This window comes from Ailuropoda melanoleuca, chromosome X, assembly GCF_002007445.2.
Source record: "Ailuropoda melanoleuca isolate Jingjing chromosome X, ASM200744v2, whole genome shotgun sequence".
Taxonomy (NCBI): Eukaryota; Metazoa; Chordata; class Mammalia; order Carnivora; family Ursidae; genus Ailuropoda; species Ailuropoda melanoleuca.
The window spans coordinates 42,444,003-42,458,781 of NC_048238.1; the positions used below are offsets into that span (position 1 = coordinate 42,444,003).

The 14,779-nt window shown below is 39.4% G+C and overlaps 1 protein-coding gene across 1 annotated transcript in view; it reads right to left on the minus strand.

The window, feature by feature from the left end:
* Positions 1 to 14,779, minus strand: part of DGKK (diacylglycerol kinase kappa) — a 166,719-nt gene that overhangs the window by 132,130 nt on the left and 19,810 nt on the right. The gene's annotated exons all lie outside the window — the stretch shown is intronic.

Sequence of the window (14,779 nt, forward strand, 5' to 3'; positions counted from 1 at the left end):
GGCCACTCTATTTTAGTAGTGTGGGGAATCTTCATTGACTTTAGTGGGAGTGAAGGTGCCCTATAACCATAGCCATTGAGTTTGTTCTGTATTGGAAGTGCCTCCTGGAATATGCGCATAGTTTTGGGGGCTCTAGCAGGATAACATGGAAAGGATGCTAGGAGACCAGCAGGGAGATAGCTTGACTCTAAGAGCTGGATCAAGGGGAAAGGTTGGATCAGAACTTTGGGGAGAAAAGTGGCTTATGGTAAGGCAGAAGTTTGGCCTTCTTCTGCAAATGCAGGGAAGACTAAAGGTGTCGACTAGGGAAAAGAGGATTGTTTTTGAGCCTTGGGAGAACCAAAAGCTTAGAAGCAGGAAATCCAGTGAAAGGAATGGTGTGAGTGGGAGCTTAGTGGAAGACTCCTGTTGCTACAGCACAGTTGCTAATGGTTAGAAAAGGAAGTTCAGTGATCACACAAGGTCCCTAAATGAAAGATACCAGAGAATTTTGGACCCTGGTCTTCAAGTTAACCAAGATCACAGAGACCAGGGCACCGATTATCTACTGCCACCAACTTATAAGGAATGACTGCTGCCCCCCCCCACAAAAAAAGGAATGACCACTTCCAACTGCCTTATTCCCCACCCTCTCACCTGACCATCAGCTACCAAAGATGGATATGTTCTTCTGTGGGTGTTTCTTCTTGGGGACACACCTCCCCTGCTACTTCCACTCTGGGATCCCACCACCGAGCCACATGATATCCTAACCACCTCCTATGAGCCCAGTGGTTCCTGTTCTGACTCTGGTGATGTCCTCATTGAAGCAGCCAAGGCAGTGATTTCTTCTCTAAGTTTCTCTTCAACCATCCCCCTCCAGAGAAGGAGAGCTGTTTTTGGCTGACAAATGCCTGCTATTAGCCCTTGGTTTACATGCATTATCTCATTTAATGCCCACAGTAACAGTCCTGTAAGGGAGGTGGGGAAGTTGAGGCTTAGAGAGAGGTTAAGTGACTAGTTCAAGTCATAGTAACCCGGGTCTCTTTGACTCTACTGCCTGTCCCCTCCAAATACCAAGCATCTACAAAATCGTCACCGTGTTCTTGCTTGGGTGTCAGGCCTAACCTGGGGATCACTTTAGTCCACGTCTTCACCCAATAGGGGCCATTATTTTACCCAATAAGAAAAGCCATGGGTTGGTAATGTCTGCAGATTCCCCTCTAATTTAGCTGGAGTAGACCATGTACAGCAAATGATTCACAAATGGGGAGAAAAAAATCACAATCCTTTGGAGAGGTGCCTGAAATATCATAATTCCAAATTTTGCATATTTCTATACTTTGTAACAACATGCTATACCATACCTAGAAGCTCTTAAAGCTGGGGACTTTAGCCTTTAGAGGTATTTTAAAATGCTTGCAACCTAGTGCCAAAGGAACCTTGCAAACATACAACTATATAGCTCATTTGGCTACAAATCACTCAAAGAACAAAGCACTGAAGACTCAATTGATGCTTTCTGTGCTTTGGTCTTTATTAAAAATACCTGTCTCTTTCCAGTCATGGCTTCAAATGTCTCTCATAATGTGGGTGTGATAAGCCCATATTACCTAACCATGTAGTTGGGGAGTTGGGCAGATTGCCTTATTGGCAAACTGGCCCCATGTAGACAGCTATCTGAAGGCATGCACAGGACCTAAGAATACACTTACTAGAAGGTCATCTTGGGGGGCGCCTGGGTAGCGCAGTCGGGGGTGCCTGGGTGGCTCAGTGGTTAAGCGTCTGCCTTTGGCTCAGGGCATGATCCTGGCGTTCTGGGATTGAGCAGCACATCGGGCTCCTCGGCTGGGAGCCTGCTTCTTCCTCTCCCACTCCCCCTGCTTTGTGTTCCTTCTCTTGCTGGCTGTCTCTCTCAAATAAATAAATAAAATCTTAAAAAAAAAAGATAATTGTTTCTTAAAAAAAAGTTTGTCTTGCGATGAAGTGGTTAGATAATAAAGAGGGGATGTGTGAGCTTTCATTTCTATTTTTTCTCAGCTTTATAAAGTGATGTTGACAAAAATCATGAGGTTGGTAGACAGAAATGGATGCTAGAACCAGTTGGTTCTGCTTGCTTCTTACAGCAGTAGTGGTCTAGGGAAGATGAAATTCATTAATTCATTAGTGCTTCTGTGTGTGGGAGAATGGGAGGCATGTGTGCATGTTGGGGGGTGTGTGTGTGTGTCTTGTCCGCTTTGCCCCACCAGTGATAGGTGAGATCAGGAAAAAGGACTTCAGGGGTGGGATTGACTTCAGGGTAGGGTAAGAGACAGATCCATGGGAGACTTCACCCAGCCCCAAACCTGTGGATACCTTAGCTGCCTCTGAGCAGAGGACTCTGGCTGAGCAAAATTGCCTCACCTGGAGGCAGTGGTAATTTGAAAGCCTATCAAACATGGAGGGAGACGGGAGGGGAGAGCTGTGATTTGAGGAGACACTAATTTGTCAAGGAAGATATTATGTTGTGGGCTTTGGTTCCAGAGGAATTCCTGGCCAGGTAACAAAGCTGAAAAGCTGTGCCGAAGAAGGCCACAAGGGACAAGATTCCTTAGCAGTGGTGGTAGTAGTAGTAGTAATAATAATAATGGTAATAATAATGTGAATTGCTAACAGTTAGTGAGCCTTTACTATGTGGGAAGCACTGTAAAATCAAGTTACATGGGTTATCTCATTTGATCCCAGCAACAACCCTAAAAGGTAGGTGCTGTAACAATCTTTGTTTTATAGATGGAGAAAACAGGGCTTGGACAAATTTCCCTAGTAGGTTAATAAATGGCAGAGCTAAAATCTCTCTTGGAGTTTTACAGGACATGGAAAACCAGTTATTCCCTCAGTGAAAGAAAAAAAAAAACGGTTTAAATCACAGGTCCCTTTGCAAGTTATACCCTATTCTATGTCATTTGACAAAAGGAGGCAGGATATGGGGGGAGATTCGTGGTGTGAATCTCAGCTATTTTGTTCAGTTTTGGTTTTGTTTTTAATATGAAATGCTGAAGTAATTAAGGTAATAATAATTGTTTAATTTACACAGCACTTTATCAGCTATAAAGATCTTGAAGATTCTTATTTGGCTTTGAAGACAACCCTGAGGAGTAGGCAAGGTAGATAATACTACTGGCTGTTTTCCAATGAAGAACACTGTGACCCAAGGAAGTGAAGTAAGTACCTTGCCCAAGGTCACTATGTGGTAAACTAGCCTCCTAACTTCCAGTACAAGGCTCTTTTCACTGTATCTCTACATTTTCTGTTTTTGGTGTTATTTGATATCATTTTAATTAGTCGTCTGTATTTTCAAAGTCTAATTTCCCCTTCTCATCCCTTTTCTTCCATACTGCAGTGTAACTCTCTACCATCACCTGGGCCCAAGGGGAAGTTCGTCTCCGACCTGCACAGCTCCTGATAGCAATAATTAAAAAATTAACTTGGCCATACAACTACCACACAAAAACATTCTATAAGGATCTTACTAGAAAAGAACGCCGCTGTTACTTCTGCCTCCTCCTCCCAGGAGCCACTTGCCACAGCTTATTCAGATGCTTTACCCTACGACCTCCCGGTACCCTTCTCATAGTTTTGGACCTTCGTTCATTTCCCTGTTGAAACACCAACCAGATCTGCATCCCTTTCCAAATTCTCCCTGCAGACAAACATCTGGTAAAACTACACCCCCATCTCTAACCAGGCTATATTTAAGGGATTAAGACTGCTCAACTTCTAAATGGCTACTAACTACAGTAATCAAATTCTAACACCCACTGGCCAGGGCTTAGAGCAAGGCTGACTGTTACCATCTGGATTTTGTGCTGCTCAACTCTTGATAGCTTATCCAGAAAAGTACAAATGCACTAAGGGAGAGGGAAAGCGAGAGAGAAAGGGAGAGATCAGTGGTCTTATAACTCAAGCTGGCAGGCCTGGAAAGGGTGAGGAAGAGAGGAATAGAAAAGAAATAAGAATAAGATGAGCGTGTTATATTGGAGGAGTGGCTGGGGATGGCAGCGATCATTCAAGGACTTGTAGATGACAAAAGATGCTTGTTTTCCCACCAATGATGCATAGGATTCTCACTGGTCTTGGAGCCATCTCTTAGCCACCATTTCATTAGCTCTGAGATTGTGTCCTAATCAATGTGTGCGGCTCTCTGCTCAGAGTTGCTGGGGAGAATGCAGCACTGACTAAAATGGGAAGAGAAGGGTTATTTGCTAAGATCTGGGGGACAGCTAGACCTGAATCCCACAAAAAATAAACAGTAGGCAAAATTGTCCTCTGGGAGGGTGAGGGGACTGACCTTTAATTGGAAACAGGGCCTAACAAACCAGATTGCTTAAGAATGGGGAGGAGCAGGGGAAATGGCAGGGAGAGTCCAGTGTGAAACAGACTAATAGCAATAAACACCAAAATTGATACACAGAGAAATATGAAGACACAGCTAATCCCTCTTGCCCCTTCATCTCCTCATACATATGATAAAAAGTAATGTACTTGTTAAATCTGTAGGTTGCTTTGGGTGGTATGGACATTTTAACAATATTTGCTTTCCCAATCCATGAGCATGGAATATCATTTCCATTTGGTTGTGTTGTCTTCAATCACATTCATCAGTGTTTTTTAGTTTCAGTGTACAGGTCTTTTACCTTTTTGGTTGAGTTTATTCCTAAGTATCTTATTACAGACACAATTCTGATATCCACACCTTTTCTGGAGTGTCCATTATGGCTTGGCATCCTGCTAGTCATATTATATACATTAGTACTAATACAACAGAACTTCCAGGTAAGTATTACTAGCTTCATATTACAGATAAGGCACTGAAACTCAGAATGGTCAACAACTTCTCGAAGATCAAACATATTTACAAACGGGGATGACTGTCAACCCAAATCTGTCTAATTCCAAAGCCTAGACACATTTCTACTCATTATACTGTACGCATTGCCTCTCTTTCCTGGAAAGTAAGGGTTGATTTGAGGTGAGAGAGAGTATAGTTTCCAAAACCACACAGAGTGCCACAACTTACCCATAGTATGTACTTGATGAATGTATATAAAGTGAAATTGAGTGCAGGAAAAAGACACCTGGAGAGAACAATGAGAAAGGGTATTCTTGAATGTTCCTATTAATTGGCTCCTAAAAGCCACTTGTTACTGTAGGAAACACATGAAGATTTTTACATTTTCAAGCACATATATTTAGGCAAAAGCCAATTAAGTATACTAAAAAGGAGTATAGATTTTGGAGTCAGATAAACCTGGATTTGAAACTTGCTCTGTCACTTATTAGGTGTGTGTCCTTGGGCATGGAATTTAACTTATAAACCTCAGAATTTTCATTTGCAAAAACACATATAATGACATTCAACTCTTAATAAAGATCAAGAGAATACAGGAAAGTGCTACGTATAAATTCAATACTTATTTCTTCTTTCCTTCTACGGATGTGGTGGTAATATTTTTTGATCCCTAAATTGGAACACAAGGCTTAACACTTAACAAAGTGTAAGTATATATGTGGTTGCAACAGGATACTGGGGGGTTCAATTTGAAATCAGTGTTTTGCCCCAAATTTGACAGCATCATTTACATACTAATAGTCCAAACCCAGTGGGTCTTTACTACCAGAGGTTAGGGTACTTTTCATTTTTAAAGATCAGTCCATGTGAGCACACACACAGACTCTCTCCCTCCCATGAGTAACAGAGCAGGGATCACTGGGAAATGAAACAAAGCCTATAAATAGAAAATCAAACTTAAGTCTGTAAAGGAATTTGTGCCTGCTGTCCCCATACAGATACTCATAGTGCTGGGACTTTTGAACTTCTCCCCCGGCCAAAAGATAACCTAGAGAATCCGAAGAGCTTCTGATTATAAGGATGAAGATTTAAGGTAAGTTAAGAGAAATGTTTTACTCAAGTCTGGAAGAGAAACCAGTGTGGAAACAAGTGGTGATTAGAACAGCTAGGATTAGTGAACACAAGTGTTTATCTCTTTAAATTTAGCCCATAGACATTTCAAATCTAATCTTCACTAATGTTTACAGTGAAACAGCAAGGCAATTTTTGAAGGACCAAAAGGATGACTGAGTTGAAAACATCTTCTTCTGTCATATTCCATTAATCACAACTATGGGAAATACAGTTTCAAGAGCTGCTCTAATGTGCCATAACTAAGGTACCACCATTTACCTGGTGGCAGTCTATTCTGAGAGCATATTCTAATTCCAAGCCAATTATGTAGAAAGAAATGACTAGCTTTTAGAGGTCTGACCTTGTAAACTCAAAACTAGTTATATGATATAAAGGTAAGTATCACAAGACCATTTCCCACAGAACAAACAACTAAAAACAGAGTGTCATCACACCAACTAGCACCACCTATGGCTTTACTGGACAGTAAAGTCTACAGCTAGCTACATAACAACTTCTGCCAACCTAAAGCAAAAATTCGAATCCCTACTTTGCCATTTATGTGTCTTGGGCTTTCAAGGGAAGTCTAAATGTACAATTATGGAAACCAACAAATGCATCTTCTCATTTTATCTGTGTACCTTTCAAAAGCTTAAGATGGTTAGAGTGGACATCATAGTCAACAAACCCATCTCCTTGTTCATGGCTATATACTTGTAACTATATACTTAAGCTATCCCCTCCAAATGGCTGTTCTTTACTTTTCTTAAAAGTTTCTTCTCCTCCTTTTAACCTGGATGCAGAGAAAGGAAAATTTTGTTCTACTTAACTTTCAATTCTACAGGAGCAACTAGAGATTTGCTCTACCAACATGAGACGAGTGGAAAACTAAGAGCACTTTTAACGCGGAGAAATGAGTGTAGAGTAGGCAGAGATTGCCCATGCCAATGAACTCTCTCTGGTTATTGTAGAGAAATCAGCTATAAGAAAACACTCTGTCTACCTATAACCTCTGTGCTTTTCCTGATGGGTGGAACTTCTACTGTGATATTTCCAACTGATGGGCTTTTTATAATTTCTCCAGGTCTTTCTCACCTGGAAGCACGGTAAGACTTTTCCAGGCTCATTATTTACTGATTTTTAAAAATCACATGGTTTTTAGCCAGGAGTAGCACCTAACATAATGAAAAATAACAAGGGAAATGTAACCTGAAAACTTCATAAACCTTGAATAAGTATGAAAGGGGACAATCTTACTGACCCCTAAATATGTAGAGTATATGCGCATACCATCTTCTCATTCAAGGACTCAGAGGTGGATTGGGATGCTCTTTGGTCTATCTCAATTTCCTAATTGAATCCCACGTATACAAGACCTTCAAAATGCATGTTCAGAGGTAAGAGGACATGTTGATGACAGCTTGAAACAAGGGTGGGTATATGGATATTTGGATGAAAGAAGGTGGTTCTGGAGTGAGTGGATAGGAGAATCAAAGAGAAAAATGGTAGAGGAAAAGATGTCAGGAAGGGTATCAGGAAGACAGAATTCAGTGTGTAAAACCTTTTACTGTATGAGGAAAAAACATCAAGCATACATTTTCAATGAAGCTTACAATATTTTTCTACACTCTGCCTGATTTATCCTTTCGGCATCCTACAAAGGCAATGAGGACGTAGGATATCATCTTCAAAACTCATTGCTTCAACAGGTACACTTAGAGTGCTTTTCCTTCTCCAAGTTTAGGTGTGGTGAAATGTCATATTTTCTCAATAGCATTTAAGAACATCAAAGTGTTTTACAGATTCTGTTCTGTTTATATTACTGCCACTTACATGTGCTTTTTTTTCAGAATATGTGTGTAGGTATGTATCAGCTTAGGTATAAACCTTTTGGGAAGTAAATAAATAAAATTATACCATTTTCCCGGGCTAAAGTGTTTTCAGGGTCTCACAAAGACAATTTAACAAAGGATCTTGAGAAAGTCCATTGATAACTTTCTTTATTCTCTTCTTGAGTTCTAAAGTCTAATGCAAACTACAGCCCTAAGAAAGGCTTCTTGAATCAAAATGCTTAATTAATTTCCTCAAGGGTAAATGTCACAAGACCATCTCACCACATAATAAACAACCTAAAGCAACTAAAAGCTAAGAAACATGTGACAGTCATTCTGCCTTAGTTGGGTACTTTGCTTGAGTCTAAGATGAGATGTCATCCATTTTCTGATTGGAATATGGAGTTACTGGGCTTATATAACCATATTTAAGTGAAAGTATAAAACACACTCTAAAAGCCAAATATAAATATATTTTGATTAGTCATGCCACAACTGAGGAACAATTATTACAAAATCCTAAACAAAAGCCCTATGAAATTTGTCAATTACAGCTTAACAGTGGCCTGTAAAACTCTGGTTTTAGCTGTGTTCAGGTACCTCCCATTTTCACCATCATATCCCTACACTAGAGAATTAATATCTTTTTACATGATAGGCTGTGCTTTTTAAAATATAGCATGCTATGTTTAGGCACAAAAAGATAGAAAATTATTTTTAATACATAAAATAAAGTAATTACGTATGCCCTACATAGAAAACAAAATATACAGCATCCAAAAAATGTTACTCTTGGTTTTTTTAGACATTTAAAAAGTTTTTTGAAATAATTATAAATTCATAGGAAGGTTCAAAGAAATGTACAAGGAGGTCCTGTGCACCCTTCACCCACCCTCCCCCATGTTATCAGCTTGCATAATTATAGTACAACATCAAAAGCAGGAAACTGACGATGGTACAATCCATAAAGCTTATTTGGATTTCACCAGTTACACATAAACTCAGTGTGTGTGTGTGTGTGTGTGTGTGTCTGTGCAATTTTATCACAGGTGTAGCTTTGAATAAACATCATGACAATCAAGATATTGAACTGTACCATCACTATAAGACTCCCTCATGCTACTCCTTTATAGCCACTGCCTCTGCCCCTCCCATCCCTAACCACTGGCATCCACAAATCTGTTCTGTTTCTATAATTTGTTATTTCACAATTGTTACATAAATGGAATTATTCAGAATGTATCCTTTTGAGATTAGCTTTTTGACTCAGGATAATTTCCTTTAGGTTCATCAAAGTTATATTGCTGAATAGAATTCCATGGTATGCATGTACCGTGATTTGTTTAACCATTCATCCATTGAAGGACATTTGGGTAGTTTACAGTGTTTGGATATTATGAATAAAATTCTGTAAACATATGTGTACACATTTCTACCTGAAAATAAATTTTTACTTCTCTGGAATCTGTGCCCAAGAGTGCAATTGATGGGTTGTATGGTAAATCTATTTTTAGTTTGAAAGGAAACTTCCAAACTATTTTACCATTTTCCATTCCCATCAACAATATATGAGTGATCTAGTGTCTTTATATCCTCTCTAGCATTTGGTGGTGTCACTACTTTTTTATTTTAGCCATCCTAATACACGTGTAGTAACATCTCATTGTGGTCTTCATTTGCAATTCCCTAGTGGCTAATGATATTGAACATTTTTTCATGTACTTATTTGCCATCTGTATATTCTCTTGGATGAAATGTCTGTCTATGTTTTTTGCCCATTTTCTAATTATATTTTTTGGTTTTTAAATACTTCGATTTTAGAGTTCTTTATATATTCTAGAAACAAGTCCTTTGTTGGAAATGTGATTTGAAAATATTTTCTCCCAGTCTATAATTTCCCTTTCTATCCTCTTAATTAAGTCAAAGAGCAAAAGTTTTACATTTTAATGAAGTCCGGTTTATCAATTTTTATTTTTATGAATCATGCTTTTGGTACCATATTGTTATATGCCTATTATATAACACCTTTGGAGAAATATTCCCCATGAAGTTCTTTCTGCTTTTATACCTTTGGAGGCTTTTACGTGTGTGCACCTGACTGGCCTAACTAGAAGAATTTGAACTTATTGCCTGGCATAATTACGAATGTATATGTACTACTATGGAATCTATAGAAATATAGCTCCTAGTGCTGAGTATAATGCTACAAAAATATATTATCTAGGGGAGTTTATTTTTTATCTCTGATGTGAACAGGGTAAAAAAATAGCTCATAAAGTTACAACTCCTCTTCAAATTATACTGTTTTCTGTTTAGAAAAGCTAAATAGAGACACGTGACTGGTGTATATACAATGTTATATAAATCTGTGAAATTTATACCTTGAAAATTATGTGGTCATACGCAGGCAAAAAATCTAAAGTCTTAAATTCTTTAGCTCCTAGGAGAAACAGTATACGGTTTTACAGAAATTGAGATTTGAGGTCACTGTACAACAAATGCTTGACATACCTACCTTAGTAAGATAACATGAATGAATTTCAGTGAAATGGAACTCACAGCAGGACACTGGTTTTAGGTGTTCCATATGAGGACCATTAGAGTCCATGAGTTTATATTGCCAACCACTGACTTGTCATTATCCGCCCTTAAAACTTAACCTGGCTTGAGGTTGAGCTAGATTTCTGATACCTTGCCTTAGTTTGTACCAATACCAATACCAGTTATTTGCACAATAACCCTTTAAGATCAGGGAAAACAGTGACTTGCCTGGATTCCTGGTGGTAAATTCTCTCAGAGTCAGGAATGAGGGGGGCAGTAACCCAGCTTTTCTGTATTCTTTTTGGAAATTCCTCAGGACATAAATGCTGCTTTCTTCCAAAAGAGTGACTTAAAGGTGATCTAAAAATAACTTAAGTACTGAACAAACCACCTCTGCCCCAGTATACCCCCAGATAAACATGGTAGAAAGTTTATTTGAAACCCTTAAGCAAAAACATCAGCAAAGATCCTTTGACCCTTGCTTAAATGCAAAATAAATAGATCTCCAGCCACCTGGACAACTCAAGTGCAAGAGCTATTTGTGTGGCATTTGCAAACATTGAAAGAGAAATTAGGCATCTGGCAGGGACTATATCCTTATTTGTTGTTCTTTTTAGCCTTTTACCAAACCTCCTTTCTCTTCTATCATCCTATCCCCAGTACCTCCATCTTACAGGCTCTAGCCCAAATATCTTTTCCTAGATCCCAAATGTCTAATCTGAAATTGGGCTATTTGATCTTCTGAGAACTTCCCAAAGAGTTCTGATTTGAATTAGTCCTTTTTGTAATCAGCCTGGTCTGCTTAAGGACATCTGGGGGTGGGAAATGTTTTCTAAACAAATTGTTCTAATAATTCTCCTGAGAATGCCCCCCATAGGACTTGACTAAAAAGTACAATGGCGGACGCCTACACAGAAACATTAACTCCCACTGGTAGGAAGAGAAACACACATACAGCAGCAGGGGCAAATCCATATGAATGTGTGTAAGTATACAGTGAGCCACAAGTGGACACAATACACAGAGGGGATGAAGTAGGGGATGGTGAGCTTCCAAATAGATTCTCCTGTTCTCCTCATGGTCTGTAAAGTCTGTATAACTATCAAGGGTTCATAATTAACATTGGATGACCAGCATCCCTTAATAGTGGTGACTCAAAAGATTAGGCACCTACTATGAGACACTGTGAAAGTGCCCCAACAGTGAACTGAACTGTATGCCAACAAAAGCTAAGGGCTCTGTCCTGCTCTCTGACCTGGAATTCCCCTTGTAGGATTCCCTAGGAATAATGGTCTTCACTATCCCAGAGGGACTGCAGGGAACTGTGAAGTTGGGAGGAATGGGGAGGTGCCTCTGTATTCACACCATGGCAAAATAATGGTCAGGATATTAGAATTAACTGAGTGGTATCTTTACCAATAGTGAGTCTTAGGTCCTTTTCTTCTAGAGCAGAGGCAGGGTAAAGTGAAGGTCATTGTTGTCAGCCTACAGCCTCAACAACCTACCAACAGTAGTTTGGTTTCTCTTTAAGAATATCGACTTCCTTCTTGAGGGCAAGAAGTCCAAGCTCTGGAGTATGATTAGCAGGCTAAAACACATGATGACACCAAAATTCAAGAACCATGTACACCTCAGGATGGCAGCCCAGGTAGTCATCAGAAGGGAGATAGAGGAAGTAACAGCATCTGAGATTTAACCACTTAGAGCTTGCTTTCCTTCCACTTTCTCCTTCCTCAAGCAGAAGCAAGGAAAGGCCTGCCCAAAGGTGATGAAATCCCCAAATGCCCCACCAGTAGTCATCCCACAAAGAAAGTGTCTGCTGTGGTGGAAACCTCAATTAAAACAGTTAAGACAGAGTTCAATGGCAATAGGACTAGAAGACACTGAGGAGAGAGAAGGCTGACTGCTACTTTGTTTGCCTTTCCTCCCTCCACCCCAGAGTTAAAAAGAAGCCACATGCAGAGAACAGATACACTTTGCCTCTGAGCAAAGAATGCAATGGGTCATACACATATCCCGATTACCAGGCTTCTTATAAAGAAAAGCTAATAATAAAGCGCTCTGGCCTTAAGATCTGACCTGGTTCACAACCACCCCAGTGCTACCATTAATGTTATTGGTATGATGACTGCCCTTGCTCAGACACACGTAGAGTGCAGAATGATTCAACAGCTACTACAGTGAATTAAAGGTTTCATGACTGACTTCACCAGCTACACTACACTTTTCCCATAAAACTCCCTCTGGCAACCAAGAGTCAGTTCCTAGGATTGACTTTAGCCTAGAAAGAATGGCTAGGTTTATATGGTGTTTTTTCTTTTCTTTTTCTTCCTCCATTCCCTAAATCCTAGAAAATGTGTATATGGACTTCTGATTTTTGGACTTGAAAAACATGGAGAACTTTGTCCTTCATGCTGGAATGTGGTACAGGTGTGAGGGATGGCGAATCATGTATACATATGGCTGTCAATAATTAGTGTGGGAAAACTCTCTAAACACATGGATTATCCACCTCATGGCAGATGTTTTGCATACATTTGCAGCTAAGATTAGATTTGGCTCAATACGTAAAAAGATATTCTGCTTCTGAGAGCTCCTGACCAGGAACATACACTCTCACGTTCTAGAAATCCAAGGCCAAGTCATGCTATGTTTCAGAGTGTTTTGGAAGCTTCTCTTTATCTTCTAGGCTTCTGATGACCTCATCTCATTGTATACTGGTTGTTGAGTTTCCAGCTTTCATTTATAATCCACACAGTGCCAACACAGGTTAAGTGAAGGTGTGTTGGAAACTCAGATGTTGCTGCCCTGACTTTTTGATGCTGCCCACCTTTGGGCTTTAAGTGGCGGATTCCCACTGTCATCTACGCACAGAACTTGATCCTGTTGCAGGATGACACATAAACGGGATTAGCTTTATGCTTCCCAGAAGTGCAGTGCTGCCTCTGTACTGCCATTTATAATCATTTGCCTGTCTTCTGAGGTGTGTGCTTAGCAAACACAACCATTTAACCACAGCAGTATCTAAATGACTTTCCCTGAAATTCAAAGGTTATTTTTAAACTACTGAGTTTAAGAATTTCCCAGAGGGCAAGAGACGTGCTCCGCCATGAACCTCCTCCATGAAATCTCAAGTCTACTTGGCACTCTAAATGAAATACCCAAATATGTCTTCATTTCACCTAATGATGGAGAGTTGGTTATACATGATGTCATCCATTACAAGGAGCCTTAGGATCTTAGAGACCTTGTCAAAGCAGCCAAACTCAATGTCAGAGCTCAAGTCTCTTAATAGTAACAAATGTTGTTGTAGTATCAGTGCGTAAACAGAATAGCCTTATTCCCTCCACGTCTTCTCATGGCTAGAAATCCATGTATCAGACATGTGCCTGAGGCAGAGATTGTGTCTGCCATGTTTGCTATTCTATAACATCAAATTACAAGGTAATACAAGGAAAATATAGTTGTCAGTATTCCTTGGTAGCAGCTTCAGAACAATTCGTATCAAAAGGGGTGAGGGAAAGGCAACACAAAATCATTTTCTTCTTTTTCTTTTTTTAAATTTTCTTCTCTTCCTAGGTGAAAAAAAATGATGAAGGGGGCCTTGAGATCTAATGGCATTTATCTAGTCCTCCATCTGAAGGGAAAAATCCTATGTAGGTATTGAATTAGTACTTCTACTATCTACTTAAAAAAGTCTCCCCAAGAGAGCCTCCAAGTCAAAAGAGCCTCTTTCAGGGCATATGTTTCTGTAGCGACATCTTTAAAAGTTGGCATAAAGTTAACAGTAGACTGCAAGTTCTCATTCTTTGATCATGAAAGTTCATCATCATTCTTGATGACTGAAGGAAGATCACTCAAGTGTTATCGACATTCTTGCTAGAGGCCAACATTAAATTGGTGCCAATTCTATGTACCCTGGAGAGATACATATATATAAATCTGCAGGCCACCTGCAGAGATAGACTGCTGCAGCTGTATCATTTTTGCCCTGCAGCTTTTTGGGAGTTCTTTTCTCCTCCTTTACTCACACATAAAATTGCTTTCGAATTAAAATTGCTGCTTTTCTGGGAAAAAAAAATCCTGAGAGATATTGGTAGTCAGATGTCAGGAGGGATTGAAATAATTATTAACTAAAACTTAGGAAATTCTCTAAGTAATTAATATTAAGGAAATATCTGCTCCCCCCAATAAATCATGGCAAGAGGAGAGAACTTAAGATGTCGGAGAGGCACATACAACATACTCAAAAATACTTGTTGACTGGAGGAAAAAAATGTTGTAACAGTATATGGTGACAGATATTAACTAGACTTATTGTGATGATCATTTTGCAATATATACAAATATGGAATCATTATGCTGTACACCTGAAACTAATGTAATGGTATATGTCAATTATACCACAATAAAAATTTTTTAAAGCAAAGAAAATACTTGTTGGCTTGAATTGCAAGGCTCTATCTTGACATGCGCCTCTAACCAG